This window comes from Thermobia domestica, chromosome 6, assembly GCF_964235325.1.
Source record: "Thermobia domestica chromosome 6, izTheDome1.hap1.1, whole genome shotgun sequence".
Classification (NCBI taxonomy): Eukaryota; Metazoa; Arthropoda; class Insecta; order Zygentoma; family Lepismatidae; genus Thermobia; species Thermobia domestica.
The window spans coordinates 194,253,572-194,272,112 of NC_137459.1; the positions used below are offsets into that span (position 1 = coordinate 194,253,572).

At 37.6% G+C, this 18,541-nt stretch overlaps 1 protein-coding gene across 1 annotated transcript in view; it reads right to left on the reverse strand.

Annotated features, from left to right (window-relative positions):
* Positions 1 to 18,541, reverse strand: part of LOC145687753 (uncharacterized) — an 810,237-nt gene that overhangs the window by 1,898 nt on the left and 789,798 nt on the right. The gene's annotated exons all lie outside the window — the stretch shown is intronic.

Genomic DNA, 18,541 nt, shown 5'->3' on the forward strand with positions numbered 1-18,541 from the left:
TATAGGAAATATAGTTTGTGTGAAGCATGAACAAATATATCATTTAATTTCTACTTTTATGTTCGTGCTTCGTTCTTCTACAGATGTAGAAGTTTATTTATTGTACTTGTAAATAAGCTTTCAGAGTTTTGTTTCAATTTCTATGCTTTTGTTGCATTGCTCTGCATAACAAGTGCTTCTATTGGTATTGTGCATACCATAATTTTAATTAATGTAGATCTGTCAAAAAATAGTTCCTAAAATTGTTCATAACAAGGCACAAATGTGATCAAAATCATTGACTTTGTGTTGCTTGATGATTCCATCATCCTTATATCTGTTTTTCATACTAGCAAAACGGGAAGAAAAATCTTACAATACTTTTGTTTGAATACTTATTTATATTGGTAATTAGTCACTGGAAAAGTGTTAAGGACACCAAATTAAAAAAAAAATCTAGAAGTTTTTTTTTAAAATAAAGCTCATAGGCATTCGACCAATTAAAGACAAGGATTTATTCACATTTTGCAGTTTTGACCAATCAAAACTAAGCATTAGTTTACATCTTTCAGGTATGTCCTTTACCATCTATCATAGTAATTGTCCTGTCACTTTTCTGTAAATTATCCCTATATTTTTGTATTAACCATAGTTACTGTGTTAAGATATAGTGAGAAAGATTAACGGAATTATAGTGCACAATTTTGATATTTCAAAGTTCCGTTTTGTAATAAATGTTCTTAACTGCAGTATTGTAGCTTTAAACCGTAACTCTGATTTCTTACTAATGTATTCGAGAGTTTAACTACGGACTCGTCTCTCATTGATTTTGTGCCCTTGGGACAAAAGCTACGACAGCATTCTTTTTTCGGGGAAAAACCACGAAATTCACGAACAAGCAACCACCCCGACGGACAAAAACCATGGAGGCTTCAATAAAATTCTCAGATGATTTCAATATTGCTGCAGTTCAAATTAATTGTTGTCACCTACGAAATTAGATGTGAAGTCGTGAAGAACATGTTTTCCCTTTACACATTGACCGCTAATGAAACGTATAATATAAGTTTCTGAGAAATATTACATACTTTGGTTTAAGCTCATTCATATACAATCATTTTCACTATTGTTAATAACTATCTCATGTCACCTCCTTCGCACCCTCTACCTTAGGGATGCTAGGGGTGTACTGTACTCACTGTGAGCTGAACTTAGGCATAAACAGTATCGGAAGTGTCGCTATTCATCTCAGCGACGCCGAAAACTATGGATTTGACACTAATATCGACCACTGTTGATCCTTTTTACGCGTCACACCTTCACTTGTAGGGATTCCTCACTTCCCATACCGATGATAGCTAACTACAGACATTAACGACATCGGAAGGTTACTATTCATTTCAGACACACCGAAAACTATGTATTTGACACAAATAGCGGCCATTCTCGATCATTTTTACGTGCCACTCCTTCATACCTCCACTCTTAGGAGTTGGTTACTTCCCATCTCAGTGGTTATTAGTTAACCAATTTACCGACATCGACTGTGCTTCTCTGCGACCCCAAAAACTACGAATTCAATAATACTTTTGTTCACTTTTTATTATGTTTACATGTCACCTAATCATATTTCGTACCGCTAGGGGTGCTAGGTGTGTGTGAACCCACAATATATATATATATATATATATATATATATATATATATATATATATATATATATATATATATATATATATATATATAGGATGTTTCAAAATAACACCGACTACGTTTGGGAGGTGATTCCTTACACCAAGATAAGACAAAAAGTATAGACCAACCTGGGTGCACAAATGCTTCCTTTCGGAGCTACAGGCTGCCGAAAACATGAAAAAATGAACCTTAAAGGCCAACCTATGGGACTTACCACACTTAGGAACTAGTATGTGTTATATCCAAATATCTAAGTTTCAGAATCCTGCGGCACTTCCGCAACAATTTTTAGCTCAACTCCCTCTATAAAAATGTTCCGTGAGTACCAGAGGATTCTCAAACATGGATTTTTAGATAGTGCACACATTAGTTCCTTAGTGAAATCTTGATCCAACTACGATAGGTCCAATAGTTTCGGAACTATGGACCTTCAAAGTTAATTTTTCATGTTTTCCGCAGACCATAACTCCAAAAGAATGCATTTGTGTACTCAGGTTGGTCTATACCTTTTGTCTTAACTTGGTGTCAGGAATCACCTCCCAAACGTTTTCGGTTTTGTTTTGACACACACTATATATATATATATAAGAGGAGATGGGATGCTGCTGTTACAAACAATACCGTGAATACCGAGCACCATTGTTCTTGTACAAACATGACACACTTGACACAGTTAAATTTAAGCTGAGTTAAGAGAAGGACGTCTTTCGAAAAGTTAATCATTTTTGCCCTACATTTTGCGGAGCTGTATCGTTTAAGTAACTTAACACCGAGAAAGATTGCTCGAATAAAAATGTTAATGCAAGCTATTTTTAATCGAGAGACTTCTCGAAGATCTTATGTGCGTGAAGCATCTGGAGAACAAAGTAGGAAGAACATTTTGTATGGTGAACCCATGTGAGCCACAAATGATGGACAAATGTGGGTGCTAAACATTTTTACCCCAAGATCTTTACTCTGCTTGAAGAACATTTGGCTCGAGAATAGATTTGTTAGTGCATAGGGACTGAAACAAACTTGAAAATAGTAGTGTTCTGGTCTCTGAAAGAATAGGAACGCGTTGGCCCTAGCCAAAGTTAACCTCTTCCATGATTCGCCAACGTTTTCTTTGGACAAAAGATCTAAACGGTAAAAATTTGAATTTTTGGAAATCAACTTCCTTTACTGACGAGTCCACATTTGAAGTCATGGATAAAAGATGATAGTTTGAGACACGACGTCGTGGAGAAAAATACGAGAATGATTGTTTTGTGCGTATTGTAAAACATCATACAAAAGTTATGATTTGGTCAGTCTTTAGTGGTAAAGGTACCGGACGTCTGCATCTTATCCAGGAAACAATTAGACAAGAACAATACAGTTAAATGCTTTGTAATGAGTTGAAGAAAGACATTGTAGAAAAGATAGTTTCTCACTTGAATCATCGTTCAAACTACTAGCGCCAAGTATGGCTATTAATGTGACTATAATTCGAACTGAAAGAAGGGGTGGCTAGTGACACTTTTGGACTAGTCATCAAAGCGGTAAAGTCTGGCTTTTGTGAGGTTATTAAATCATTGTATATCAAGGAAAAAGGTATTCGGAATTAAAGATAAGCATTTCTTGCTGTGATTAACTACAGACATTAGTCTGTAGTGCAAAAATGGTCAATGTGTTGCTCAAAGGTAGTTGTGAAAGAGTATTTGGAAGCCAAGTGAAATAAGTTGGATGTGGGATGTTGTTAGAGACGTTATATTCGGTAATAAAGCATTTAGATTTCTATTGTATCTAGCTATATAGTCGCTGCATTCATTTTTTTAAATGAGTAATTTATATTGATACTTTGTTCAGCAAATTTATGCTTTGAAGTGTCTTGAAAATGTGCATATAATTTCAATGGAACCTTGAGCTATATTATCCTAATATGGGTATTCAAAGAAGAAAGTTAAATTACGTCTAATATCATGTATTTCATGATAACGGAATTCTCTTAAAGTTGGATTGAAAATCTGAGGATAAACCACAGAAGTTGTATAATTTATATAGCTATATGATAGCACATGATTATTCTGTAATTACGCAATTATTGCTTAGCAACGGTATTAAATTTCGGGGTATACTTTGTGATTACGCCCTGTCGGATGACGACAGTTGGGCATTTTAAATTACCTTAACGGGTGTTAGAGCTTAAAGAATTAATGTCTGAAGTAAGAGAATGATTCCCAAATGGAAAACTGTTCCACTTCATGCAGGATGGAGCATCATTACATACCATAAAATCAATTAAACTGTTCCTACACTCTCTTGCTCTGATCAGGTAAGTCTCCCGATATGAATTCCACAAAAAAAAAAAAAAAGTTTGGGAACAATGGAAAGAAGCGCCAAAGGAAGACATTACGACAAAAATTAGCCTAATTGAAGAAACAAAAATAGTACTTCAAGTGTGGTATCGCCACTTTCATATGCATGACACAGACACAGAGTAAGGATGCGTTGATATAGTGTGCGTAGACGAATCGAAGCACTGATGAAAGGTCAAAGGAGTCCCCAATAAATATTAAAGAAATATCCAAGTAGTATATAATAAAAGACACGATAGTTAAATTCATTAATTATTTTAATTGTACTTAATGCTACTATGTAATTAGTATAATATTCCATGCAATAATTAAAAAAGGTAAAGAAAACTAAAGAAAAAAAGCATATCCTCAAATTCTTGACAAAATTAAAAAAAAAGACTCGTCTAATAATATAGCCAGAAACTAACTATAATATATTATATATCACATCCAGCTCAACAAAATAGCATGTTTGGGGGTAATCTCTCATGCGTAAGTTTGGGGAAAGTTGAGAGAAACGAATTTTATGCGCTATAAATTATATAGTTCGTTTTTAATCTGATGCTGTTCATAGTTTTTGTTCTCCTTGAATAAATTATTTATTTACTTATGTACTGAATACGAGAAATATGTTCTATTCACTGTCATATTATATTTATTGTTTTTAATTTCTCGTAACAGTGACGAACATACTAAATGTAAATATTATATGGCCATCCATATTAAACTGTACGTCTACACAAGCTAAATATTCAAGTATTTAATTCCAAATTTAGTTTCACTATATAAAATTCAAGATATTTTTTTTATTTTAAATTAAAACGTAGCGTTCTTGTTCAGCACCAAAGCTATATAAGACGTGGCTCTAGAGTTTAAAGTGGAATCCAAACCACAGTAAGGCGTTCAAATTTCAGTATTCGGCCACCTGGAATTAACTCACAACCACGTCCACCAAAGGTGAACAGTCTGCCCCTCTACACCAGGGGAAATGTCTTTCTAAAGTTTTGGGTTCGAATCATTGCCAAGTCATGGAATTTTAGCGTTAAATTTGCAATGTCGTTCTCGGGAAATTTAAAGAAATCAAACGAGCCATGTATCTAGTGCAGGGTTCTCAATCTATTTCCCATCACGACCTCCATTTTATCACATCCTTTTGTCAGCGACCCCCTTATAATTTCTGGTTTGTAATAAGCTTATGTGGGATTTTTAACATACCTATTGGGGAAATCTTACGATATCCACTTATCACTATAATAGTAGAATCCATTTCTTGTATAGAGCTCCTCCGTGGCTAAGCGGTTAGCGTACGCGCCTTTGGCGTGGGAGGCCCGGGTTCGATTCCCGGCGGGAGTTCATGTGGTTCGGATTCCACGTTAATCAGTAGGTCCACGTCTCATATATCCTCGCTGCTGAAAGGGACGCTAAACTAAAATCAACTCAACTCAACCCATTTCTTGTATAAAGTGAATACAGTAACTTACCTAAAAGTAAATGGATTAAAACCAAATTTGGTCAGTTCATTTATATTACAAATATCAAATCCGATCCGTCATACTGTTTCAAAATGGAGAATGTTTGAAAATTTTAAAACCTCATAACTCCCTTAATTTTGGGTCATATGATAAGACATTTCTAATTTTGGTTTTAAAAACTTGTTCAGTTGTTTAAAAAGTTATTGAGTATTTAAATGACTTGATAATGTGCGTCACGATGATTGAACCGGACATTGCCGCACTAGTGAAATCACACCATCTCCGCTAGCTATCTTATTAGCTATCAATTTTAATTATACACCGTGAGCATAAAGTCCTGCCATGATTATAAAAAAATATCACGGAATAACCGTTGGACAGAATAATGTAAATTCTGGTTCGTTACATAGGTTAGTATTACAAGTTTTTAAGACCAATAGATGACACTAGTACTACCAAAGAATGACGCAGTACGTTACTTGGCGCGCTCGGGTTAGTTGGCGAAATGGCATCGAAGCAGGAGAAAGCGCAATGCGTGTTGTGGTATCACGAAAGCAAATCGCCCATCAGTGCTCAGCGTAAGTTTGGCTTCGTATGGCCGCAGCCCTCCGGATGCGAAACCAATAAAGCGATGGTATGAAAGATTTGAAGCAACAAGTAGCGTTGAAGATCTTCCGAGAAGTGGCAGGCCTAGTGCGAGTGAGGCAACTGTTGATCGTATTCGGTAAGTGTCGCAAGCGTTTCAACGGCAAGGATTTCAACTTCTTTTATGGAGCTATGTCAATGACAGAGTTTATGCCGCATCTGTTGCTGACGTCGAGGAACTAAAGGCTAGGATACAAGCAGTTGTGTGTAGTGTGAGAAGACATGTTACAAAACACCTGGCGGGAACTGGAATACCGCTTAGACATTCTCCGAGCTACCAAGGGGGCACACGTTGAAGTGGTCTAACGTAAGTGGCCTTAAAATAAAACTTGTAATACTAACCTATGTAACTGACCAGTATTTACATTATTATGTCAAACGGTTCTTGTGTAAAAAAAAAAAAAGGAATCAGGGCAAGACTTTAAGCTCACCGTGTATTTCAATATGCAAATTTTGTTGCATTTGTATATTTCTGATATCTCAATATGCAGTTCTCATTAGTTTCATATGATACCTCTTTCATTTAAATTGATCTTTAAACAACTCTGTACCTGTTGAACATGTCTAGTAGACCTATTTTGTGCGTGTGTGTGTGTGTTCTTAACGGTACGTTCTTAAAAACAAAAATATGCTTATCAGAATAAAATTCAAAATAAAATTTAAAATATATTTTCCGGTATTCGATTCTAATCGTATTTATCTTTCCAGATTATTTTCGCGACCTCTACGTTGAGATACCCTGATCTAGTGTAAACTCATAAACAAAAATATAATTTGCTCTAAATGTGAAATGTTGATATTGTCAATATTTTATTTCTCCTTTCGCGTTGCTAACATGACAAATGAGCACCTTCGGCAATTCCCTTCACATGTGATCCTCGTGTGGAGTCAGGGTGGATCAATAATTGGTTTCGGTATCACTTCAATTGGTCATCCGCAAAATTCGCATTCACTCTTGATTTCTAGCATTTGAAAGAGAGAGAGAGAGAACTGTATGCATATCGTTGTTTAATTCGGTTTGGGATTTAAATGAAATTATTTCCTCGTTTCCTTTTATCCATATTCTATAGCTAATTCATATGTTCCACTTTTTCTCTGAGTCCCAGTTTGTCTCCATTATTATGTGATTTTTTTTTCTTAATTACTAGTTTTGTATTAAAGGATAAACTAATACAGGACAATTCAAAATGAATGGTACGAAATCAAAATTTACCTGTGAGTACTATTATGAATTCGTTGTGGAATAATCGCTTTGTCATCGTAAAATTGATTACTAAGTTGTTCTGTATTACCAAATTACCTATCAGTGGCGTCTTTTGAGAAAAGTCACATCGGTAATATATATCATTTTACCGCTACAATATGGAACAAGAAAATGTATCTATTATCCTAGTTATTGTATCGTTGCGGATATGTCTTTGACCAGGTAATGGCGACAGCTTTGAAACAAATGCAGAGAATGAGAATTAAATCTGGCATATCTGTAGCTTCGTGTGGAGAATAAACAAAGTTGTGAACCAAAGGTTTAATAACAACTCAAGTTATTAATATAAAGTTTGCCGAAAATTATTCACTTATATCATGATAAAAGAAATACGAAAGACTTTCTCAAACGAAGAAAAACAGCATACAACTTTGCAAGCGGAGGCAAAAAACCTAACGTAATCAGACTAGTGACGAATCATTTACAGCGTAGTGATCGTGGTTCAGTGGTCAAGGCGATTGGCTAGTAATCTGGAGGTTCTTGGATCGAATCCACATCGGGCATTTTCTTTTACTTTAGGAATTTTTATGACGATTGATCGGCGATGACACACGTTTTATTATTTTCAGATATTTGAATACTCGGATTCTTCAATACTTGAACTATCAAATCTTCAGGAATAATAATAATCTCGTAGAAGATTAAAAATTTGAAACTTATTATTGCTCACATCATATCATTACAAGCATAAAGGCGACATTAGGCACAAGAAAGTTCGGTTTTCTTTAAAGTTGCCCATGAGAAGAGGAATTTCTCATCTTGATTCTAAGACAAATCAAATAAAATCGGGATGAGATTTAACATTTTACATTCGAGACGGGACAAGGCTAACTCAAATTACTGTCTCGCTTTGGAGATGAAAATCGAGACGAGTCGAAAAGTATCGTAAACATTTCTCGTCTTATCTCGATTCTCGAAATAGTGTTTGCCACTCTTTAAGTAACAGTTGCTCGGTAGACTGAATTTTATACGTTATTTTGTTATTTCGTATTTCAGAGCTTTCTGAATTATGGTCTGTGTATATATTTTTGTAGCAAAGATTTTATAATTATCTTTGCATATCCTACAAGTTAGTTTATTATATGCCTTACTGTTCAAAGATATTCAGTTATTTTTATTACAGTTATTTTCCTTAAAACGTACAATAGATAGGAATACGCACCAAGCGAGACATGTCTTGAATCTCGACTCGAATTCGAGTCAAGATTCGAGTCGAGACACACTTTGTAAAATTCGAGACGAGTCGAGACAAACGCATTTCTCGACTCGAATTTTCGAGTCGAGACAGCTGGCAAAAATCTCGACTCGACTCGAATGTCTCGAAAATTTTTAATATTATTTTGAAGAAAGTACTCACTCAGAAACACTCGGCACGAGAAATTTGGAAACTGCAGGACTTGTCAGATGTTCCAGGAGTGCTGTGGTGATTGTCTTCAAGAAGTGGCGAAACCAAGGGGAAAAAACATCCAAATGTCGAGGGGTTGGGCGCCCCCACCTCACTACAGATGTCGGACGTCGTAGGCTGGGCAGACTGGTAAAACAGGACACGCAGTGAACTGCGTCGGAACTAAGATCCGAGTTTAACGCTGGGCAAAGCGCAAGTGTGTCTGAACTAGTGTTGTCAAATTTCCAGAAATTTTGAACCTGTTCAAAAAAATGTTTTTTTTTCGATTTCTTTCCTGAAAAATTGAAAAAAATTGAAAATAAAAATGTTCGTATTAGGTTAATTTTACTAGTAATGATATCTCTTTTTTTTCAAACACGTGAAAAATGTAAGTTCAAAAATTTCAATATTGCGAATATTAAAAAATAGGATTCGAAAATAAAACTATTCCAATTATTATCTATATATTAAAATACTGGATTTACGCGGATATGTTTCTCCTCACAGTAAAGTTTATATGTTTGTCTCCAATCCTTTCAACAATGAGATCTCGAACCCGCAAGTGCTAGAAACGTGACGTTTTCATTTGTCGATTCCAAATTTTGTGTAAATTGTCTTGTTCTAATTAAATATTTATTAAGAAAAAAAACATTGCCATTAGTTCTTTATTACTTTTTTAAGGGTAAACTAGAAGTACTGAATTTTTTGAAAATGTAAAGCATCATACCCTACGAGTTATATATTCCAACTCACATAGTTGTGTATAGGGGTTGTATATCTGTCAGGCGTTTGTTTCATGGCCAAATGATAATGAAAACGAAGAATATTAATTTCTCCAGTATAAGATTAATCTTCATTGTTTGGAGAGTTTTTTTAACCAATAAACACCGTATATCACTGACATAATTAATTGTGCGTGTAATTTATTTACTTATTAAATAATGCATGCAAATGCATGCATACACGATATGGGCATTCAGTAAATGGATACTTGAAAGTTTGAATTCAATTATCTATACAAGCCGGCTACAAGTATTTTGTTTTGGCTACGAACCCTTTCCTCCTACCAATTTTACAATTAGGATTGAGCTTCTTACCGGATGTGTAACCTACCGAAGGACCACGCAGATGTTATCAAAACTATTGTGCTATAGTTTATTTGTATGCTTTGGCAGAAACTTCTGTAGATATCGAAGCCCGCCAGTGAGGCCATATCTAGCATCTTGGTGCTAGATCTAAAATAATTCACTCCAATTTAGCATCTAGCATCTTGACTTTAGCATCTTGGCAAAATCTCATTCTTCCCTCGGCAGAACAGAAAAAGAACGAAAATTTGGATGGTTCACTGACCGTTGGGAATTATCCCTTTTATGAAGCGATGGTTGGAGTAATAAAACCAGTTAGTATTTCCGCTGATTTATTGTTGAATTCATAGAAATGTTCAAAAATAAGCAAAACGCGACTCTACACAAGATGTTTACTTACCCATAGTTTTATTATTGTCAACTGAACCCTGTGTGTGAGATTATCTGGGATGTTTCTGTCCCTTCTCACTTTACAACTTGAGAGGGGAGGGGGTATAATCGTCAAGGGACCACTAGTAATACACCGCTAAAAGAAATGCTTCAGTGCTGCGTCGGAAGCGGCATGTTTTGTATATATTTCTTACAATGTTATCCATTCATAAAATATAAATTCCCCCTTCCTCCCCTGATTCTCTTTCCAATGCAGAGAACCGACTCTTTAAATGAAGAAAGAACCCTGAACCCTCCCGAAAAGACTAAATGAATGATGCGTACAAATAACAAGTCTGCGGCTGAGTCAAATAATGCAGATACATGAGAAGATGATGACGAATGTAACAGTACTTGATGCAGCGCAGTCCACCACATGTAAATAGATTTGAAGTGTTCATATTTGTGTATGTGCTTGTTTCTGAGTATTTATATGTGCGTGTGTCTTGTAATTGTTACATTAATATCCACTGGATTAAGTGAAAGTATAAAATGGATTTGATGACTGCCAAATTGACGTCATCTTAGTAAGTCATTATATTTTAATATTTAGTAATATTAAATTAGATTATAGTTTAGCGTCGCTTTCAGGAGCAAAGCTCTACAAGACGTGAACCTACAATTTAACGTCGGATTTGAAACACATGAGCTCCTACCATGAATCAATCCTTGTTCAATAAAGGCGCATTCGCTAACCACATAGCAACGGGGAGCTCAACATTTAGTAATATGTATATTAAGTTGTAAAATTATATTCGTTTAATTTTCACTAATATAATCTTCACAATGTAAAGCCGTCGCTTGGCACGTTATCTTGTTTAAAAACAAAAAGCCTACCTCTTATGTTTCCGTCTCGGGGTTGGACTGCGGGATGACAGAAATCCGTAAGAGATGTTTTTATTATATTTTGTACAGTAGATCTGCTCCTTCAAAATATCCATGTTTGATAAGAATGAACCTCCCTGGCTCACGAAAATGTATACGTAATATAGCAAACCATGGACATTAAATGCCAGACTAATATAGCAAACATTGAAGATGCCCCCCTACAAAATTTTCTTCGGACGCCCATGTTTGGAGGTACACGATTTCGCAACTCAGTGGATACGATGTGGATGTATTCAAAGAATACTGATTTACCCATCAAATTTAAATTTTATAAAAATATTCTCAGTGAATACTAACCTGAGGATGACTATTTTTTTTAAAATTCAATCGCTAAAGGAGTTTTTTTTTTTTTTGTTCACCAGGTCTCTGTAATTGTCCGTCACGAAAACTGAAGTTTCTACAAGTGCTTCCCCAGGCTGTTAACAAAGCAAATTTTTTGAGAAAGGGGTCCTCCAGGATTGTTATTTAGTTGGTAATTCCTGCCTTTGTTATATGCATATATAGATATAGATAGATATAAATAGGGGCCTATAAATATACTTATATATATATATATAAAGATAAGTAGGAGCGGGTCTTTAAAATTAGTTCGGAAAGATAATATGAAAATCTGGCATAATTTGAAAGAATCTATCTAATCAAGGAATATAAATAAAATTTTAAAAAAAGTTTGTGTTTTTGTCTGTCTGTCTACCTGTGTGCGGCCTGGGGACAAGACGAGTGGACCGAGAGCTACCAAATTTTGGTCAGGAGTACCTTGGCCCCAGATCAAGACGTAGCGTATTTTTCAAATTTCGAACCACGGGGTCTCAGGGGGTTTACGGGACAGACCTGGAGTCTAGGCTGAGAGCTACCAAATTTTGCTCACGGGTACCTTGGTCCAGGCCCCAGGCCAAGACGAATCTTTTTTTTAATTCGAACCAGGGGGTCTCAGGGGGGCGTTTACAGGGACATGTAAAAGTTGTGGAAAATGGCCGATATTACTGTCGAATTCATAGTTTTCGCGGTCGCTGAAATCAATGGTGAAACTCTGATCGCATTAACTTCCAAATTCACCCTATTCGGGCCGGGAGCACCGGGGGGGGGGGGGGGCGGATACCGAGAAAAGTAAAAGTAATCCAAAATGACCGATATTAGTGTCAAATCCATAGTTTTCGCAGTCGCTGAAATCAATGTGACAATTCCATTAGCGATGATATGCACATTCAGCTACAATTGCATACGGGCCGGGAGTCAGAGAGGGGGGGGGGGTACCGTGACATGTAAAAGTAATACCAAAATGACCGATATTAGTGTCAAATCCATAGTTTTCGCGGTCGCTGAGATCGATGGTTACACTTCCATTAGTGATGATTTGCAAATTCAGCTACAATTGTGCCCCAGCCAAGTGAACTTTGTGGTGGACAAACACCACGTGCGTGGGTTTTCTCGGGGTTATCCCGTTTCCTCCCACTTTCTTCATTCCACCATTTCATTCATCACTCATCATCACCGTCTCCTTTTACCTAACCGGCATAATCGTGGGACGTAAAAAAATAAAGATTTTCAGCTACAATTGTATGAGGTCCGGGAGTCAGCGGGGGAGATACCGAAACATGTAAAAATAATCCAAAATGACCGATATTAGTGTCAATTCCATAGTTTTCGAGGTTGCTGGGATCAATTGTGACACTTCCATTAGCGATGACTTGCAAACTCAGCTACAATTGGATGGGGGACGGGAGTCAAAGGGGGAATACCGAGACATGTAAAAGTTATATAAAATTACCGATATTAGTGTCAAATTCATAGTTTTCGCAGTCACTGAGATCAATGGTAACACTTCCACTAGTGATTATTTGCAAATTCAGCTACCATTGTATGCGGACCAGTAGTCAGCCGGGGAGGGGAATACCGAGAGATGTAAAAATAATCCAAAATGACCGATATTAATATCAAATTCACAGTTTTCGCGGACGCTGAGATCAATAGTGACACTTGCATTAGTGATCACTTACAATTTCAGCTACCATTGAATGTGGGCCGGGAGTGGTCGGGAAGGGGGGAACCGAAACACGTAAAAGTAATCCAAAATTACCGATATTAGTGTCAAATAGATAGTTTTTCCGGTCGTTGAGATCAATTGTGACACTTCCATTAGCAATGATTTGCAAATTCAGCTACCATTGTATGCGGGCCGAGAATCAGCGGGGGGAGGGGATACCGAGACATGTAAAAGTAATACAAAATGACCGATATTAGTGTCAAGTCCATAGTTTTCGCAGACGCTGAGATGAGTGGTGACACTTTCATTAGTGATCACTTGCAAATTCAGCTACCATTGCATGCGGGCCGGGAGTCAGCGGGTGGGATACTGAGAGGTGTAAAAGTAATCCAAAATGATCGATATTAGTGCCAGATCCACAGTTTTCGCGGTCTCCGAAATGAAGGTAATACTTCCACAGGCGTTGACTTCCAAATACTGCCCACATGCGAAGAATGCGTATATTCAGCTATTCACTACTATTTAACTTATATACAGTGGCGGATCCAAGGGGAGGCTATAGGGGCTATAGCCCCCCCCTTGACGCTCAGATATACACTGGATAAAATGGGCTTCAATCCTGCTTTACACTGGATAAAATATGGTTTAGCCCCTCCCTTGATCATATCCTGGATCCGCCCCTATATATATATAACTCATGTAAAACTTCTTACAAATAATGTGACAACACTGTATCTTGTCCAGTTCAGATTAAAATCGACTAGCATGAAGGTACAACGTGAAAGCGAACCGTTTGAAACATCTGTGCACGTGATCGGTGACGTGGCGCTACCAGAGATCATTTTGTAGTGTGACGCTGCCAACACATTCCAGCTCCAGGATACATTTGTTCTCATTGTGTTTAGTGCGTCACAAATCCACGTAGTGAAATTGCGCAACAACGTGATTTGCCAGAATTGCTTGCATGGCGAGGTGTCGGCATGTTGGAAGCTGGTCAGTCACAGCGGGAGGTGGCACATGCCATAGGAGTGGCACAACGTGTGATTTTTTGATTGTGAAATCGATTTAAAACAACTGGAACGTTTCGAAGAAGACAAGGACAGAGCCGTCCACTAGCAACCAAGGCCAGAGACGATCGTTATCTCTTGTTAACAGCCCGTCGAAACCGGCACCATAAAGCATCTCTGCTCCCTCGAGCCTTCCGGACAGCAACAGGACGCATAATATCCACTCAAACATGTCCGCAATCGCCTTCGAGAAGGTGGTCTCTACGCACGCACGCCTATGGTATGTGTCCCATTAACTGCACGACACCGTGTTGATCGAAGAGCGTAGGCGGAAGAACATCGTGGGTGGTGACGCAATCAACGGGGCAATGATTTGTTCTCTGACGAGTCTCGATTCAGTGTGCAGCCTGGTAATCGACGTTTTTTCATCTGGAGAGAGTGTGGAACAGGACACAATCCCATGTTTGTGCGAGAAAGATCCCAGTATCATGGTGGTGGACTGATCGTGTGGGCAGGAATCAGCATTGGTGGGCGTACTGAGCTCCACATCATCCGAAATGGCTCTTTGACGGTTCTCAGGTATAGGGACGAGATCCTGAAAACTCTTGTTCTTCCTTATACTGGTGTCATTGGTGATTCGTTCCTTTTCATTTGTGACAATGCTCGACCTCACAGGGCTCGGTTAGTGGATAAGATGCTGGAAGCTGAGGGTATCGCTCGGATGAAGTGGCCAGCATGCTCTCCGGATCATAAACCCAATTTAGCATGTCTGGGACATGCCTGGCAGACGAATTGACGCAAGGCCAGTACCCCCAACAACCATTCCCGAGCTGGAAGTCGCTCTTCTGGATGAGTGGCACAACATCACCCAAGAATTCAACGATAATCTGATTGAATCCATGCCATGCAAGTGTGCGAGGCTCTGTTGCCTATTCGAAGTGATCTTATGACATATTAAGTAACAATCAATGTTGTTGCCTTGCCTGTTTGTGAGCAGTTCAAGAGGTGTACACATAACCGTCTTGTTTCATGAGCCACGAGAACAAGGTTTTCCGTGTTCCGACACCAGTATGTGCCCCATTTTTCTAGTGTATCTTAAAGCATTCCTTCGTGCATGATATGTATGAGTCAAACAGAAGCGTATCCATACAATATCTTAAGGTCTTGTGTGATATTTCAGCTGATCCCCTATTTTTTGAGCATTATATATAAACGTTTTCGCCCGTGTGAAGAACGGGTATTCTGCTAGTCTGTAATAATAACGAACGGAAGTTTCACATGCTCAACCCTTTCATATGTTTCTCTCTGCTCAAATTTACTCACTTGTGTGGTGTATGTGTGTAAAGTAGAATTAAAACCTGTTGCTTTAAGTATTTTTTTTTCGTTAGCGAAATACATTGTATATACAGTAGGACGTCGATAAACCTAACGTAAAAGATCCGAACGCGGTCCCTAGAAGCTACAAACAATAGCGTGTCCATCGACGTTATGTGAAGTCAATGTTTTTACAAAATTTCATTTACATGTAATTGTTTGTCATACATATTTTTATTTTTATTTTTTCTTAGGCCTATAAGTTTTAAGTGTGACTTAAAAGATCAGTGTTATTTAGAATACAAGCAGGTTCTTTAGAAACATTAAATATAAGTAGCCTTACGTATGGTATTGTAATTACTGTATGTACTGAATAACCACTGTATCGATAGGACAACATACCGTACAGTATACGTAAGCCTAAATGGCATTTTCTTGGTCATTTTCGAAAATCCGAACTACCTGTGGTCCCAATTATTTCGGATTTTCAACTTCCCACTGTATATGTTGCAGACATGTTACAGCAAGTAAGATTACTAGCATCAGGCCAAGAAATAGTTTTTAAACTATATTTTCCTGTTTTTGCCAATACTTTCGAACAAATATTTTTTTCTAATGGTTTCAAGATTTCCGGAATTTACATAGAACAAGGAAGATATCTCTATGAAATATATGTTTGATTTTAACATATTAACTAAAATGATTCTGTGATTAACTAAAATGATGATTCTGATAATACCCAAATTTTCCGTTTTCTTCCTAGCTCGGGAAAACCGTAAAGAAACTGTTTTTTACCCATAATTTCCGTTTTCTTCACAGGCCTTCACACCACTTGTCTGAACACACAGTGCACCGAAAACTCCTAACGATGGGCCTCCGCAGCCGACGACCCATTCATGTGCGAATGTAACACCACGATATCGGCAACTACGACTAAAATGAACACGTGACCATTGCCACTGGACAATAGCACAATGGCAGAACGTTGCATTGTCTGATGAATCCCGATATATTCTTCATCATGATGATGGCAGGGTGCGAATCCCTCGTGTTCCAAGGGAATAGCTCCTTGACGTCTGTACTGCGGGATGGAGACAAGCTGGCTGCGGCTTAATTATTATCCGGGAAACATTCAGGTGAGCATCAATGTGTCTAGTGTAGCTCGAGCAAGGCACCATGACGGCCGAGGCGTATCGCACGCTGCTTGCAGACTACGTACACCCCTTCATGACGGCCATGTTTCCCATCGATATTGGCATTTTTTCGACAAGATAATGCACCATGTCACAAGGCCAGGAGTGTGATGTAGTGGTTCGAGGAACACAGGAGCGAGTTCCAAGTGATGTGCTGGCCCCCAAACCCTCCGTATCTAAACCCAATCAATCACATCTGGGATGTGATTGAACGTGACGTGAGGGCACATCACCCCCTCCCCGGAATTTACGGGGATTAGATGACCTGTGTGTGTATATGTACTGCCAACTCTCTCCAGCGCCCCCACGGAGGAACATTGCGATCATGTCAAGACGCGTCGCCGTTGTTATCCGTGCCAAAAGGTGGACATACTAACAATTAGGTAGGTCGTCATAATGGTCTAGCTGATGTATATATATATATATATATATATATATATATATATATATATATATATATATATATATATATATATATATTTTGTCTCCACTCGAATTTTGAGACGTCTCGACTCGAATTCGAGTCGAGTCGAGACACGAGTCGAGATAGAAACATATTTTCGAGTCGAGACACGAGTCTAGACATTTTCTCGAGACGAGTTGAGACAGGCTTAAACCTCGACTCGTGCGCATCCCTAAAAATAGAATACTTTCTACATGGACTTTAGTGGAAAGTTTCCGTTAAAATTAGCGTAGTTACAGAGGTGTCTCTTGAACCTCTTCCCCGAAATCCCTACGTTAAATAAGTTTTGCCAAATTTTAGGGCAACTTTAAAACTTTTAATACCATTATTATTATTATTATTATTATTATTATTATTATTATTATTATTATTATTACTGAAGCGCTGTTAATTTAATGGTTCACCCTGTGCCACCCAGCTCCCGCATAGTGGGCATTGTGCTAAACAAACCCCGTGTGTGTAGGTTTTCTTCGGGTATCGCTTCCTCCCACTTTCTTTATTCCAATAATTCTTTCATTCTCATCATCGACGTCTTCTATAGCATAGCCGGTATAACCATTACTTGAAAACAGATCTTGTTATGGCTCTTGTGAGTTCAGTATCCCTACTTTCTACATGGAATTTGTCTCCAAACTATCCGTTTTAACATTTAGCTAGTTGTAGGGACGTATGCAGAGGGTATGTCCTGATTGTTCTCACACTTCTCTCCAATCCCGACAATTTTGTAACTTTGCCTAACGCTAGGGGCGATTTTTACAGATTTTAATACAATCTGTCCACATACGGAATTTGTCTTCTATACTAGTATTCATAGTATTCATATTATTGTTATTATTATTATTATTATTATTATTATTATTATTATTACTGAATATTTGAGACCTCAATATTACGTCTTATTCCAATGCAAATAAGCATATTGAAGTTTAAAACAAGTGAAAATAAATTTTTGGACCCTCTATAAGGATGAATTTCCCCCTCTATGGAAGGAAAAGAGGGGAAAAAAGAACGTGTCAGCTACTGGACAATATGAAACCCGAACCTTCGAATGCCTTAACAGAAACTAAGTAGGATTCGTCTTCATCACGATACATAGTAACACCCTTTGTTTGGGTCAAATACATTGGATTATATGTGGTTATATTGACAGTTTAACAAAATATACATAGAAATATAAAAAGAATAGTTCCTATTTATCAATTTTTGTTGGACGATATGGATCGTGTTGAAAATGGCGAACGAAAATATTATTATTATTTCTAGTAAAAGGGGAAGAACTTAGTAACAATTCCACAATGACGTTTCAAGCAAATTTATGACTCATACTAGACCTGAAGGATGACTCTTTTGTATTCATGAACTGTTTGCCAAAATCGATAAGTTTTCAGACAGTGGAAATCGAGATTTTAGACTGTGACATC